The following is a 12,013-nucleotide window of genomic DNA, read 5'->3' on the forward strand; positions in this document are numbered from 1 at the left end:
TGCGCTTGTCTCTCAAACTAGCTCATCAGAAAATTGAATCTCTATTTTCTCTCTTCTCAGGAACTGTGGACTATAGATTTGCATAACTTCACCTTCTAAAGACATAGGGATGATTTATTGATCAAAAGGTACCACATATTCACCGTTGTAATATGATTATGAAGTACCCCATGTAGGCTCATGTGTTTGAATACTGCATCTCTAGCCATCCATGCTGATTTGGAAGGATTTAGATCCTTTAGCAGGTAGAGATTTCGTGGTGGGCAGGGAACATTAAGAGAAGGTACTGAAGTTTTATAACCTGTCCATACTTCCTGTTCTGCAAACTGACTGCAGCTGTAATGTGACCATGTTCCTGTGGCCATGTCTTCAGGGAAACAATGGACATACCCTTTTTAAATCCATGTGCTGGGGCTGGTGAGATGGCTCAGTGGGTAAGAGCACCCGACTGCTCTTCCGAAGGTCCAGAGTTCAAATCCCAGCAACCGCATGGTGGCTCACAACCATCCGTAACGAGATCTGGCGCCCTCCTCTGGAGTGTGTCTGAAGACAGCTACAGTGTACTTACATATATAATAAATAAATAAATCTTAAAAAAAAAATCCATGTGCTAAAGCAAACTCTCTCTGTCTTTCTCTCTTTCTCTCTCAAGTTGACTGTAGTGAATGTAGCACACTGGGAAATCTTCCAAAATAGAGTTACATAACTTCACCTTGTAAAGGCATAGATGAGAAGTAAAGAGAGCTTTTGGAAATGTTACCATATGCAAAAGATTCCTTCAGGATCTTACATAGAAGTTATTCCAGTGTTTCTTCTCCAAAAGTCTAGGGAGGTTTTGTGATTATTTTAAAATTTCAGAACACCAGAAAAATCTGATCCTAAAAGTCTTTATTTGTTGCTTCAGCTACTTTAAGGTAGCCTTTGGTTATGTGTATTTGATAGAAATCTAATGTTCTAGGATTTTCATTATTCCATTTCCCCTCATAAAAACACAGTTACACTGTTTCAGACTGGAACTTTAGGATCAAGCTCCTCCTGGGAATATTAATGAGATTTATTCATGGAGAAGACCCTTCTGCATCTAGAACTGTCTAGCCCTGGGTCACTTAAAGCAAGTTCCAGAACTTACAGAGCTTGCCTTTTCTGGACAAATCCATCTCTTGGTTGCCATCAGATCCAGTAATGTATACACTCTAGAAAACAACTCATACTAGAAATTACTCATAATAGAAATCCTGAAGTTATTTCAACATACTTGAAGGTAAGGCTTGATTGTTCCCAACCTTTTCTACAGTGGAAGATGCCTTGTGGCTAAATCTGGGTCATTAGCATCTTAGGATAGGTTTGCTCTGTGTGTTATTGTCTCTCTTTTATTATCAGATTTTCGAAATCTCTCTAGATGGTAAGCTGGCAATGCTATGGTTTTGCTTATTTTAAAAAAAGCATCCCTCGTTTTAGCTGCAATAAAGCCTAGCTGGGATTTAATCAGGCCTCTTGTACCATGAGCTGTACATGATTGATTAGAGCTGTTTACCACATGAGAGAGTCTGAGCTAGCCCAGAAGCACTTACGCTCAAAGTTCTCTTTTATAGTTATTTATTTATATTACATCCAATTTCTTATTTATTTATTTATTTATTTAGTCTCTATCTCAATGTGTGTGTGTGTGTGTGTGTGTGTGTGTGTGTGTGTGTGTTTGCACATGTGCATGCTTTTGTATAGGTCCAAAGAAAACCTGGCATCATACTCTAGAGGACAGACTTGGTGGCTCATGCTTTGTGTGTATATCTGCTACAATTGAACCATCTTTCTGTCCTAGAGTTTTATGTACTTATTTTGCATTTTGAGTTAGAATTAGCACCTATCTTCTTTAGATTTTATATCTCTATCTCTATCTATCTATCTATCTATCTATCTATCTATCTATCTATCTATCTAAATCTTAAGTGAAGCAGCACTGAAGACAGGACAGTATATTTAAGATCACATTCAATAGGTGCAATATCATGAGGGTACATTGCACCCATTAGCATTGTCACCTAAAGTAATACTCTCAGATTTATCATTAGGCTAGGGTGGCCAAGAATCTTGTCAGCCAGTTCAAAAGGATTTAAGATTGTAAGGCATTATTATAAAAAGCTTATATTCTTCCAGGACCTAGAAAATCCTGAAGTTTCATCTAATAATTGATTTTAGACTTTTCAATATATACCAATACTTTAATAATAATAAATCACGTAAAGTCAGTGTTGTCTTATTAAAATTCCATGTGTAGTGATTGTGATTATGCTGATAAACCTCCTTCAGTAGCAGGAAGCACTTAACAGAATTAGTAACTATTGTTTTTCTTTCTTTTTTGGCTTGGAGTGTTTTTCTAGTAGCTGGAATTCTGCAAAGGTTGAGACCATGACTACCTATTCCTGGCCACATTCACCATCAACACATATTTATTAAATCAATGACAATGAGAGCCAGGAGTGATGATTTCATCAATTAGAGAAACTCTGTGGCAAAGACTGTTTTTGTAATAGTACCTAGATTAGACATAACTCCTAATTGTAGTTAAAATTCTGGTGAATGGAAAATTTATGCTAAGCAGTACTCATTAAAACAATCTTATTCCAGCTGTTCTATTTGGAGGTAATACTTTCTGCTATGCTGACTCAGTGGTTCCTGACTATGACCTTGTGTCATTTCCACCCCTGGAGAGTGGATAAAACTGTTTGTATAATGGACTATTACTCTCACAATTAGATTACTAATCAGTTATCTTATTCATCTCAAAATCGAAACTCCTCACTGACCTTATTAGAACTAGAGAAGCTATCACAAAATCTCTAGGCAGAATTAATGGAGTGTTTGGGATGGAAGAATGTAAACATGAATGATGTGAACTAACTGTGGAGGTTGCTGGTTGCACTGTTATGAACTACAGGTGTTTTCCTGTAATCAGAGATGGGTAACAACTTCAGAAATGAAATAAGGACTTCAGCCACACAACTTCCAGGAACTGAATATATGAACAAATACAAATAAGGTAGGAGAATAGCCTGACCTCCAAATGAGGAGCCCTAGGTTTTGTTTCTTTATTTGATTGTTTTTAATAAGAACTGAAGCAGAAGAACCACTTTATCCATTCCAAGGTTCCCAATTCTCAGAGAACTGAATTGTTTGGGGGAATTTTAGTTTGGGCTTGTTGCTTTCACAGCTGATGTGCACTAGATCATCTTATAGAATACCCAGAGTTTGTTCTGTCTCAGATGACAAAATTAAGTTTTGAAAGATTAAGCATCACACTGAAGTTGCTTTACCTAGAATGTGTACAGTACATCCTAGAAAAGGTGTGCAGACAGTAGAAAATTCTATACTATGTGTTCAATGATGGAAAAGAGAGAACTGAGGCTGTAAATACCTATGACCTATTGGAATTGCCTCCATCCAGCGGAGTGCATCTTGAATTCTTCAACTCTCTGTACAAGAGGACTACCTAAAGTCAAATCTTGGACTTTCAATAGCACAGAGGCACGAAATTTTACAACCGTGTTTTACGTTGTAGCTCTGATTAGTGTGGAACTTGTTAAGTAGCCTAGTGTAGCTTCAAAGTCATGCTGGAGGACCCTGCTTCAGGTCTTGAACACTAAGATTACAGTTGTGGATCCCAACACATGGCTTTTATAGTTGCTTCTTAAGCATGTCAGCAGTGTTTTGAATATGCTTGGTCCAGGAGAAATGGCATTATTAAGTGTGACCTTGTTGGAGGAAGTGTATCACTGTGGAAATGGGTTTTGAAGCCCTGCCCAGTGCAGAAGAAACCCTTCTCCTAGCTGCCTGCAAAAGATATCCTCTTCTGGATGCCTTTAGGTCAAGATGCAGAACTCTCAGCTCCTCCAGCATCAAGACAGCCGGAACACTGCCATGCTTCTTGTCATGATGATAATGGATTGTTCCTTTGAAACTGTAAGGCATCCCCAATTAAATATTTTCCTTTGTAAGAGTTACCTTGGTCATGTTGTTCATTCACAGCAATGGAAGTCATAACTCAGACAATGCTTGTGGGTTGTTTTTTTTTTTAACTTTGCCCATATGCTTTTCAGGTTTTTTAAAAATTAGATTCCATTATTGTATTTGATGTATCCATGCTGCAATATCTTTGAGGCATTTAATAGCATGAAATATTGGAAGGGTGAAAGAAGAGCATTGGAGGGATGAAGGGAGAAAAGGAAAGATGGAAGAGAGGGAGAGAAATGGGAGGTGCTAACAGAGTGAGTTTTACAACTGGGGAAGTTGGGAGTAACAGAGGTTAAATGAATTGCCCAAAGACACCCACTTTACAGGTTGTAAAGTCTGGTCTCCATATAGGGTGTTAAGGTTTAGGCACTTTTAGGACTGAGGAATGCTTGATTATTCTTAACCCTGTCTTACCTCAATGTGTACAGTTGAAAATCACACCTACTCTACCTACACAATGAAATGCTAGTCAATGCTTTGTAATAGACAACTAAGCTCATAGTTGATTTGGGTTTCTTTGTGTTGTTAATAGGAAGAGCCTGAAATAAAACATGAAAACACAGTATGTTTGCATGAGAATTTTTATCTGTACATACTCTACAAACTACAATTCAAACTCAGGATAAAAAAACAATGCTTTGAAAAGGAAACAGGCCACATAGAGCCTTCACAGGACCAAGGGCCTTTCCTCCCATTGATGACTGACTAGGCCATTCTCTGCTACAAATGCAGCTAGAGACACAAGTCCCACCATGTGCACTCTTTGGTCGATGGTTTAGTCTCTGGGAGCTCTGGGGAATGGATACAGAAAATGTGGTATATTTACACAATGGTGTACTACTCAGCAATTAAAAACAATGAATTCATGAAATTCTTAGGCAAATGGATGGATCTGGAGGATATCATCCTGAGTGAGGTAACCCAATCACAAATGAACACACATGATATGTACTCACTGATAAGTGGCTATTAACCCAGAAACTTAGACTACCCAAGATACAATTTGCAAAACGCATGAAACTCAAGAAGAAGGAAGACCAAAGTGTGGATACTTCATTCCTTCTTAGAATGGGGAACAAACTACCCATGGAAGGAGTTAGAAAGACAAAGTTCAGAGCTGAGACAGAAGAAACGACCATCCAGAGACTGTCCCACCGGGGGATCCATCCCATATACAACCACCAAACCCAGACACTATTGCATATGCCAGCAAGATTTTGCTGACAGGACCCTGATATAGCTATCTCTTGTGAGGCCTGGCAAATACAGAAGTGGATGCTCACAGTCATCTATTGGATGGAACACAGGGCCCCTAAAGAAGGAGCTAGAGAAAATACTCAAGGAGTTAAAGGGGTCTGCAACCCTATAGGAGGAACAACAATATAAACTGAACAGTACCTCTCAGAGCTTGTGTCTCTAGTTGCAAATGTAGCAGAGGATGGCCTAGTCGGCCATCAATGAGAGGAGAAGCCCTTGGTCTTGTGAAAATTATATGCTCCAGTACAGGGGAATGCCAGGGCTAGGAAGCAGGAGTGGGTGGGTTGGGGAGCAGGGTGGGGAGAGGGTATAGGGAACTTTAGGGATAGCATTTGAAATGTAAATGAAGAAAATATCTAATAAAAAAGATGAAAGAAAAAAAGAAAAGGAAAGGAAACAATTGTTCTTAAGAAAAAATTCCAATATTAGAAAACAAAACAATCAAACAATAAACACCCTAAAGACAAAGAAAAAGGGTTTAGAAAAGGGAGAAAGAAGAGGATAAAGAGGATTATAAAGCAAAACTAAAAAATAGATTTTTCAAAAATAAATCCACTCTGGTAAACATATTGCATTTTTGCAAGCCTTAAGCAATTTCTGCTTGTGTCATGCATTATGGATATAGTCAGAGCTGTAAAACTTTGAAGCATAAGGAGTATCAGAGGATCCACAACATTCTGATCCATCTGCCTTTGCCCTTATTTTGTTTTAAAATTGGAAGTAAGATTGCTTGCTCTGCATTATATCTTTCTTCATGGATCAGATTACTTTTTAAAAGCATTTATGTCCACTAATCACTTTTATACACTGAGGAGAAAGGATAAGCTTGAAGAGAAAAAGTAAATGGTAAGCCCTATCTCAGAGTCCTGCATTCACAGTGCATCTACTTCCTCTACAGTGGCATATGTATCAAACTCAAAATCTGGATCTCTTGGTATTTGGATCTCTCATGATTATACAGTCAATGAGTGTTTCCATTGCTCAAAATGACTCTTCAGACTCTTGTTATTTTTTGAAGGTATTTGGTATTTGGGATGGAGGATACCTTAAGTTACAAGGGTCAACAGAACACAGGTGACATTAAAGCAGGAAGAACAGCAGAAAGATTTAAGAAGAGGATTGCTACTACTGTTGTTAAGCTATGTGGACATGACATCAAACTGCCTTCTAAGCATTCATGCTTGTATCCAGAAACAAATGTTGTTAGCCTTAAAATCCATTGCATTTATGAACTCACTGCTGCTGTGGTTACATGCACTGTAACCATAATCTGCCCAAGACTTGGCCTGTCAAAGAACTAGCCATGAATGGTGGAGAAGCTCATGGGACTGTATCCTTATCTGCTGAACTATTGAATGATAGATTCTGGGAGAGGGGGAGTCACTATTTTCAGTTATGTACCTGCTATTTAGCATAGTAGGTTCTATTTGATGGTCCATGTGATGGTCCCATCCCCATAGTCACCCTGATGGTCAAAGTTTAACTGTGTTAAACTTTCTTTCTAAGAAAGAAAGAAAGAAAGAAAGAAAGAAAGAAAGAAAGAAAGAAAGACAGAAAGAAAGGGAGAAAGAAAGAGAGAGAGAGAGAGAGAAAGGAAGAAAGAAAGATATGATCTGGAGAAACTAACCTGTAGAGACGAGTGGATGGTCGAAGGGTGTGTGGGAGTTAAGAGTGATGGGGGTTGGGGTGAGAACAATCAGTATGAATTAAGCACGTGTATGAAATGGCCAAACAACAAGATTTAATTAATTAGAAACTCACATAGCCATAGAAATCTTTACCTATTGTGGGCTATGTTATAAAAGAATAATGAATAAAGTTAAGGGACTATTTTAAATGTGATATGCTATAAAATGTAAAATAATATCATTAATATTGACATTAATTTTGATTTAAGGATGTTATTTCTCACTCCATCAAGTTACAAACTAGATTTGAATTAGGAGTTCAAATCACAAACAAGAACAAAAACATTATGTTGACATTATTACCCAGGAAAGTATTTTACTACAACTTTAAATAAATATATGAATTATAAATTTATGCTCTCTGCTTTTTCAAATAATTCAGTAGCAACCCACTGTATGCAATCTTGATTAATTCACCTTGTTATATTATGTAGCAGCTTATAACTCTTTTACACATTGGCATGCTTTCAACTATTCAATTAAAAATGGGATGTTTTATTAATGTAGCCAGTTGTTGATACAAACCATCTTGCACTTTTTATATTCAGCAAATATGCAGCTAAACTCTCTCCATTAACTTCTTACTTAATAGTTAAAAATAGAAGCCTAGCGTAATGTTTATAATACAGATCCAATAATAAATTTAGAATTCTAGTTTTCTGCCCAATGGAAATTTAAGCCCTCCCACATGCAAATAAGGTTTCCCCAAACTCTCAGTCTAAGCCAATGTAAAAATACCTGCTGCTAAACCCTGAATCATCCCCAAAACTATATATAAATCCTATCCAGGAAATAAAAGGTGTGTGAGAACTATTCTGTCATCTGAGACTTTTATCTTAAGAGCTGTAACACTTGGGAAGAGATCTGCTCTCCCAAAGCTCCAGCTGATGCTCTGCCACACTCCTCACTGGCTAGTCGGCTTCTCTTCCCCTAGCCTGACTGGACTCAGTGCAGGGTGGCACGGAATTAGAGCATGGCAGAGACAGAGATGGAGCAGACCAGCGCAGTGGAAGTGGGGAAGCAACTTCCCCTCCCTGCCCACATTTTCTTCCCTTCTCTGGAACCCTTGCATCAGTCCTGGCCAGAGATTTCCATGGAAAGCCTCTGATACTCAGGCCCCCAGTGGTTCTCAACCCTCCTAGTCATGTGACTATTTTATATAGTACCTTGTGTTGTGGTGACCTCACCCAAGCATACATTTATTTTTCTTACGACTTCCTAACTATAATTTTGCTACTGTTACAAATCATAATATATATGTGATATTCGGGATATCTAATATGCGACCCTGTGAAAGGGTCTCTCAGTCTCCAAGAGATTGATACCCACAGGTTAAGAACCACTCTTCTGGGGGAGGGGGCTGGGAAAGGGGTTAACATTTGAAATATAAACAAAGAAAATATCCAATAATAATAAAAAAAGAACTACTCTTCTCTCTTGATGACTGTCACTTCTGTATGGATAGTAATCCAACACTCCCACCTCAGTACCCGAATACATATGGATGATACCAGCGAACACTTAACCAGCTTGGGATCATTATTTCTAGTTTACCACTTTTGTTTTCACAATCACCTCAATTTTCTGCTGTCTCTCCCTTTTGGACTTCTAGTAATAATATCAGTGTCAAATTTACCTTAATTACTCATCTGCATACTTGGTTCATTTAATCATTAATCTGAGTTCATTTTCCTGGCTTATAAACAGGCAAAGTATGACACAAATCAACATTGCTTTTTTGTTAAGAGGAGACACTGAATGATCCATGTTATTCACCCCTGTACAAAGTCTTGTGATTCATTACTTTTAAAACTCTTTTTGAGACTGTAAGTTGTCCTCCTGTGTCCTTCGTAAAACCCCACATCTAACCCTAGATCAACAAGTCCCTCCCTTTCTGGCTGCCAAACCCCAATGAAAATAAATGCCTTGACAACATGGCTTGAAGCCACTACAAACTCACCGACTCCTACATCAGGGGAGCTATTAGCACTACACAGTAAGACTTCTAACTAACCATTGTCTACTTCCTTTTTCATGTCCCACAATAATATTTGTGAGCCTTCACTACTTTGATGTTCTCCATCATTTTTAGCAAACGATCTCTACATCAGAGAGAAAATGCAGACCCTTTTGGAAGAACGTTTTTCCACTTCTGGATTCTTCCCACGAGGCACACTGAAAAATAGCTGCCCCGTGTATTGGGTATCAATGTGTTGTTTGGATCACATCTTCCAATTTCTTAGTCACCTTAGTTAAATCAGGTATATTTCAAGGGTTTTATTTTTCTTCTTTGATTCTCATTAACCATATTCCCATGTCCTGAGACTCTCTGATCCTAATCTGTGCTTCATTGTCTCAGTCACAAGCCCCACCTTGCAGATGTTTCTGATTACTAAAATCAACAGGTACATTTCAGTCCTTACCTTATGTGCCCTCTGATTGTTTGAGATTCTTGCCTTCATCCTCCTGATGCCATTTCCTTGCATGGTTTCCGTGGTATCACTGAGTTGATTCTCGTCCTTTATCTGCCATATTAAAAACTCTGGCCCATTTGTAAGACATTAACCACATTTAACAAGGATCCTCTAACATCTAAACTTCTAACCATAGTTTTCCCCCATCTTTATAATTAATGGATAATTCAAAATAATTCAAACGAAACTCATTTCTGGTGCCCTATATAGGATTTTAAACATATGCTGCAGCAAGCTGAATTGTCATCCTCATGGTGTTAAATTTACATACCTTCTGTCTTTTCTGGCTTGGCAAACAGTACCACATTATACCCTCCTCTCTTAAGCCAGAAGCTTATTTAATCTGTTTGTAGAGTCTTATCCAATTTTTCCATATTATTTTTAAGTCTAATTTTTAATTATCTTTCTGTGATCCCTGGGCTTCGTTGTATTTTCTTCAAAAACCTCGTCCTTTGTTTCTGCCAGAATGAGCTGGATAACACTAACCATCGTGTTCCTGGAAGAGAGTCATCATGTTCAACTGAAATTCTCTCCATATTTCCTACAACTCTCAACTTTAAACACAATTTAGTAGAAACTAGTTTGTACTGTACTAAGCATTTGCTAAATGACAGCAATTTCTTTGTTTCCTATAAATTCATCCTAGAGATAATCTTCCAGAAGAAAAATGAAATAGGAACAAATGTAGATGTCAAAGATGAAACTATTGGGAAATGGATTCAGAATTCAAAGAAAATACTTTAAAACATAACCAAAAAAAAGTCTCATAATGTTTGTTACAGAAATAAAACAAAGCTGGTCTTGTGTCTTGGTCTGTATTTTATTTATTTCCTCACAGACTGCTGAGCTCCACTGGTTTAAAAGTATGTGCCAAACTCAAATTTATACATCCAGTTATCTTAAAATAGCTCAATCAAACAGAATTTTAGACATTTAGCAACTGCCAGCTGTGCGCTCTTATAAAACTTCATGCTGCATCTTCTGACCACTAATAAAAGCTTTGCAATTACAAGATTCCAAGCCATTACGTTTTCAAACACAGTAGAGTGGAGGCAGAGGGGGATATGGATGAGATTTAAATTTTACTCTTGGTAGAGCACTCAAGAATTTCTGCAGAAGACTTTCCACAATACATAGGATATTTCAACAGAATAGTTCTAGGTGGACACTAGATTTGGGGGAGCAAAACAGAGAAAGCAGCTGAGACAAGTTGATGTAGCAAGTAGGCAGCTGTAGTAGATCTACCAGTAAAGGTTCACAGCCATGAACTGTTTTAGAAATGGAGTTACTGGGTTTGCTAACTGGCTATAATTGGGATGTACAAGAAAAGTCAAAGGATGAGACTGGCCTCCATCCTTTCCAGTGTGAACAATAGAAAGGTGGAAGAGCTGTGGAACCCAGGAGAGCTGTGTTAAGAGAAGATTCTCAGATACCAGGTGCCCATTTAACTGTGAAAAAGATCTTTGTTGGTGGTATTAAAGAAAACACTGAAGAACATCACCTTTGAGATTATTTTGAGCAGTCTGAGAAAATTGAAGTGATAGAAATTATGACTGACAGAGGCAGTGGGAAAAAGAGGAGGTTTGTTTTTGTCACCTTTGATGACCATAACTCTTTGGATATGATTGTCATTCAGAAATACCATACTGTGAATGGCCACAACTTTGAAGTAAGAAAACCTCTGCCAAAGTAAGAGCTGTCTAGTGCTTAGTCCAGACAGAGACATCAAAGTGTTTTGGAAAGTTTGTTGGTGATTGTGGAGGCGTTTTTGGTGGCAATGACAGTTTTGGTCAAGGAGGAAGCTTATGTGGTTATCGTGGTGGCTTTGGTAGCAGCCAGGGTGGTGGATATGGCAGTAGGAATGGATATAATGGATTTGGCTATGATGGTGGCTATGGAGAAGGTGGCCCTGGTTACTCTGGAGGTAGCAGAGGCTATGGAAGTGGTCAGCAGGGATATGGAAACCAGGCAATGGCTTTGGTGGGAGTGGCAGCTATAACAGCTGTAACAACACAGGAAGTGGAGGCAGTTATGGTGGTCTTGGAAGGTACAATGATTTTGGCAATTGCAACATCAGTCTTTAGAGTTTGGATCCATGAAGGGAGGAAACTTTGAAGCTTATGATGCTGGAGGTCACGACTTTGCTAAACCAAGAAACCAAGGTGGCTGTGGAGGTTCCAGCAGCAGCAGCAGCAGCAGCAGCAGCAGCAGCAGCAGCAGCAGCAGCAGCAGCAGCAGTAGCAGCAGCAGCAGCAGCAGCTATGGCAATGATTGGAGGTTCTAATTACATCCAGCAAACAAAATTTAGAGTAGAGGAGAGCCAGAGAAGTAACAGAGAAGCTACAGGTTACAACAGATTTGGGAACTCAGTGGTAACAGGGTTAGCTGCTACAAAGAAGACATGACTTTACACAATTCTAATGTGTGTGGGCAAAAACTCTAGGACTGTTATTTGTGACTAACTGTATAGCAGGTTATTTTAGTTTCTGTTCTGTGGAAAATGTAAAGCAAAACAAAGGGTTTTACTGTGATCCTTTTTATCTATGGTGTTGATTGCTAAATGTCTGATCATGATGCTCAGTAAAT

General features: G+C 38.5%; 1 pseudogene; it reads left to right on the forward strand.

The window, feature by feature from the left end:
• Positions 1-8,864: 8,864 nt before the first annotated feature.
• On the forward strand, positions 8,865-11,711 carry LOC110303461 (uncharacterized; annotated as a pseudogene).
• The last annotated feature ends 302 nt before the right edge of the window (positions 11,712-12,013 follow it).

Source organism: Mus caroli, unplaced genomic scaffold, assembly GCF_978045245.1.
Source record: "Mus caroli unplaced genomic scaffold, Mus_caroli_1 scaffold_9, whole genome shotgun sequence".
NCBI classification, from domain to species: domain Eukaryota; kingdom Metazoa; phylum Chordata; class Mammalia; order Rodentia; family Muridae; genus Mus; species Mus caroli.